At 32.7% G+C, this 4,690-nt stretch overlaps 1 protein-coding gene across 1 annotated transcript in view; it reads right to left on the bottom strand.

Moving 5' to 3' along the window:
• The window catches only part of LOC106462077 (B-cell receptor-associated protein 31-like), a 30,842-nt gene extending 28,155 nt beyond the window's left edge, over positions 1 to 2,687 (bottom strand). The window contains exon 1 of the mRNA XM_013921961.2: positions 2,495 to 2,687. The gene's annotated coding sequence lies outside the window, so the exon portion shown is untranslated. The remainder of the gene's footprint in view (positions 1 to 2,494) is intronic.
• Between the last annotated feature and the right edge of the window lie 2,003 nt (positions 2,688 to 4,690).

The raw sequence follows: 4,690 nt of genomic DNA, 5'->3' as shown, positions 1-4,690 counted from the left end.
TAGGTACGTTAGTACTACTACTACGTACGTATACTACTTACTTTACTTTTACTTTACTTACTTATATATATTATATATATATATATAGTAGTATAGTATATATATATATATATATATATATATATATATATATATATATATATATATATATGTAACTATCTATATAATGTCTAAAAAGTCTGGACACATAGGTGGTTTAAAGCTTTCCTTAATTTCAGAGCATGGTTGTAACACAGCTGCACACTACATTGGATTGGCAGATGTGGTACCACAGATCTCCAGACTTGACTCCTGTGGATTTCTTTTTCTGGAGACTGCTCAAGGCAGGTGTGTACAAAGAGAAGATCAGGGACACCAAACATCTGCAACAACAAGTTTGTGAAGAGTGTCAGACCATTGACAATGATACAAATGTCCTCTGCAGTATTCAAAGAAAATGGAAATACAGTCTCCAAACTTGTTTCAAATTATGACAACAGCATGTGAAACACATACTGTAAAATTCATTGAAGCGCTTATGGTTCCTGACTTTTTAGACACCCTGTATATCATAAAAGTCTAAATAATTGGAATATACTTTGTTTAAAGAAATCAAGCTAAAGCAAGTGTGGATATGCAAAATGCTTTATCACTAATTAAAGTACTATAGGCTTCTATAATGCTGTCAAATACTGGGGATATAAATTCATCCATAGATTTAACAAACAGCAAAATAATACAAGACTTGTCAAGTTAGGTAGTATACGAGTAACTTCAATAGGCTATACCAAAACCGTTAGCATTAGTCAGCTGTTGGGACTTGGGTCTATAGATTGTAGGCTTTTACAAAAGAAACTTGCCTTATCAATGTTATTTGCAACCCTACCTGACAGGAGAAGGGGTGGAGGCAAAGTTTTCCAACTAATTTCAATGGTTTCCAGTTGCCTTATTCAAAAATATCATGGATATAAAAAGCAAGATGAAGAAATAACCATAATGTGAAAAAAATTTTAATATTTTTTAAATCCCAAAAAAACATATGAAGCTATTATAAGAAAAATACAAAGGTATAACCCTGTTCATTCACCCACTAGGGGAGGTATAAAACCTAGAAGCTCCACTGTGTGCTGCAGAACAAAAATTCTACACAATTACCGTATTTTTCAGAATATAAGACGCACCCTTATTTTGAAGACAAAGTTGCATTTGAAAGATTTTTATTGAACATAAATTCAATTTGATACTTTAAAAATTAGTATATATTGTTCTTAACACAAGAGCTCAAAACATCAAAATAAGAAAATACTGTAAATCAAAAAGGGTTTACTGTTATTTAGTTTGGTTCAAAACCTACAAAATCTTCATTGCTTTCATTGTAATTTATTTTTTTATTATTTAGGGAGCATTATAAATAGTTATGTTTTAAAAGAAAAAAAACACTACTATTGTTAGAAATAACACATTCAATTGAACTAAACTATGCATGCCTATTTAAATATATTTACACATGGCTTGTGTATATTGTATATATACATATATATTATTCTTACCTTCGGTGTACAGGACACAAGCAGATTTTGACATCAAATTTTGGGGTAAAAAGAGTGCTCTTGTACACCAAAAAATACGGTACTGTCACTAGTGGTTAAACATCCATTGAAACCCCCATTTTTGTCTGTGAAATATGCTAATTTGTGGATGACTTAAGAAGTGAACATAATTTTGTAGATTTTTCTTTTTTTTACAATATGTTGGATATAATACTAATAGATATGATTCTTCCTAGAAGGTAAATGAACCTATAGATCATACAATTTTATTTTCTTGTATCAAATCTCTGTTGTTTGCACGTGACATGTTTGAATTTGAGGGGGGCTTCTTTGACTTAAGTGCAAGCAATTTTTTTAGAATTTCTGTTTTCTGGCACATATTAGATCTCCGTTTTAAACTTTCTTGAGGATAAGCTATCTCGGAGTTAGCACTTTGCTTTCGTTTTACAGTAGATCCACGATTTTATTGTCATTTACAAACGAAAGTTTTTTTTTATGTTTATTTCCCCATTTTGCTTCCATATCCATATTTTTATATAACAACATGTAATGTTATTGATAAACCCATATAATTATATGTTGAAACTATGGCTATAGTATAGCTATGCCCCGTTTCGGTGAAGCATACATTAATTTCAAAACATTATAGCTTAAGCAAACATTAGTTTACAGTCTTTTAAAAATAATACTAATATGATGTGACAAAATGAGTTTCTCAAATCTGAGCTCTTGACACAGTCTCATAATAAATGATATACATTTATAACAGAATTAAAAACAGTCACATGACACACATTTCACAATAAATATATATTTGAAATTTAAGTTTATCCTTGTGTCAATCAAATATCACATCAGATTCACGTAATTAAAGTCATCAGTCACTTAGCGATAAACTGGAATTAATTATTAATATTAAACTTTTTAATAAAGTTTTTTAATATTATTCATAGAATAATACTAACCCTAGATCATAGATGGGAGGTCAACACACCCACCGATAGCTGCTTTTAAATTTACGTAATTCACTGAAACTTGTAAGCACTTTATTCAGCCTACCCGTATAAACGTCCACCTAAACACAACTAAAGTACTATCTTAGTCACTACAGTGACTAGATTCTAGCAAAACGTCAGTACCTGCATTGGTCATATGTTGTGAAATTGTTCAAATAGAGGGCTACGATACAAGTTAAAACGTGTTTGGAAATTTCTTGTCATTTTTATCTTTTTTTTTTATTTTGCCACACGAAATTTTTTACTTCACTTTTTTGTCGTGTTCAGTAAGTTAGGCATGTTACAAGTACTATATTAAACGCTTTTCATAAAGAAATACTGAAAAAAAGAAGGAAAAGGGATTGAAAGTCAACCTTCCGTTATTTTTACTATTCTCTCAAATAACACTACATTTTTTCTTCTCGCCACCATCAATATGTAAGATAGCGAATTCTTTTTTGTTTTGTTTTGTTATGTTTTTGTTTACCATTCATATATTATTCCTTCTATCATTTAATTCAACTACGTATTTTAAGTTATATTAAAGCGCCAACTCACCTTCTATGAAAAGGACACTAGTTCCCCTAGCGGTGAAGCGCAGATATTAATGCTGTGAACGATTATGTCGTTTTTTTAGATTTAACCTCGTAGTCTCATTATTAAATAAAAAGCCTTCCTTGATCTTGAAAACGAGTTATTGCACAGGATATAGTTAGAAATAATTATTGCTAATTATCACTCGATATTGTTCTTGATATTTCATGTAATAATCAAGATGCTTGTCTAACATCGGAGAGATAAGGGGACGTTTTTTTATAAATACCAGTAATTATTCGTTGAGTATTCAGTGAGTTTGAGTCGAGTGACGGAAATAGTTATTCAATGTCAATTATCGCGTCTATTCTGCTACTCTGTTAGTCGGAGAGTTACATGTTTGTTTATCAATCAAAGTTAATTAAATTAGATGCACTCTCGTAGCTTATATTAAAATTGCACATGAAATGAGGCCTACATACAAATACAATTGTAGAGTTCATGTTAAAAGGTGTGTTTATGAAATTAGGCCTACAAGTGAAAGTGAAGAAATAAATTAATTCGTCATTGTTACGTGGACTGGACTTCCCAATATTTTTACCAAATAGTCGAAAACCAACCAAACCAATGAAAAACCAAATTACAACAACAAAATGTGCAAATGAAAACACAATATCAGCCATTATTATTTTGCAGCACAGGTGTACAATACAATGATTATCTCGCGCTTTTGTTTCATGGTTAATATTTTATTCAAATGCCTATTACAAACTAGAGGTATTGCTAGGCACTGGCACACGGGCCCCGTGCCCCTATTCTACTTGAGATTGCCCCGAATCCCCAGTTAGTCTTCAAAATTCAGAATAGAAAACCATGACCAATATCGTACTGAAACGCCGAAAATTTCTTCGTCTATGGGTCCTAGAGACACTTCTGTTACAAATTAACTATTATATTATTAATGTAGCAGTCGTGCTTGTAGCATAGGACCTTACAAATGAGAAATCAATTGGCAATATCTACATGTTACGTCTCTGGTCGTTAGTTAATTTTCCGTAAAATATCTTTCCGAAGAAACTTTAGCGATACAAGTCCTTTCTTAAATAAAACTGGTTTATTCTTTCTGAATACAGCTTTGCAATACACTTAATTTCCACAGTCGCGCTATAACAAACGCTATAATTCACAACGAACGTCTAACGTGCTCGACTCATCTGTCAATTACACATTGTTGCCGTCAGTTCATTCGTCTTCAATGTCAGCCAAGTATACTTTGTGTCTGTCCTTTATGCCCATGAGCTCAACAGTTATCCACACTGGTCCCCACAACCTTGCAGAATGTCCTGTCACACCACAAAGCTTCTGTATGGCTTCTGGTACTCCTCTGTGATCTAACACCTTGATGCTCACAAGAGTTTGCTGAGATGCAGAATCTATGACAAAGTTGCACCTTTGGCCATCCAGCTTTCCTGTCACATAGACACTGTGTGTGCTTGGCATTTTACACCAAGCTGTAGGGACTATCATGATGGGGGTTGGTGAGTGTCCCTCAACACCAACCACTACTGGTCTTCTTGAAGCTGACTTGTTGGTAATATTCTTCTTACACTGGCTCCTCATATGTACTTGCTT

Source organism: Limulus polyphemus, unplaced genomic scaffold (genome assembly GCF_000517525.1).
Source record: "Limulus polyphemus unplaced genomic scaffold, Limulus_polyphemus-2.1.2 Scaffold1089, whole genome shotgun sequence".
NCBI lineage: Eukaryota > Metazoa > Arthropoda > Merostomata > Xiphosura > Limulidae > Limulus > Limulus polyphemus.
The sequence above is the reverse complement of the archived record's forward strand: the minus strand, read 5'-3'. Positions and strand labels throughout refer to the sequence as shown.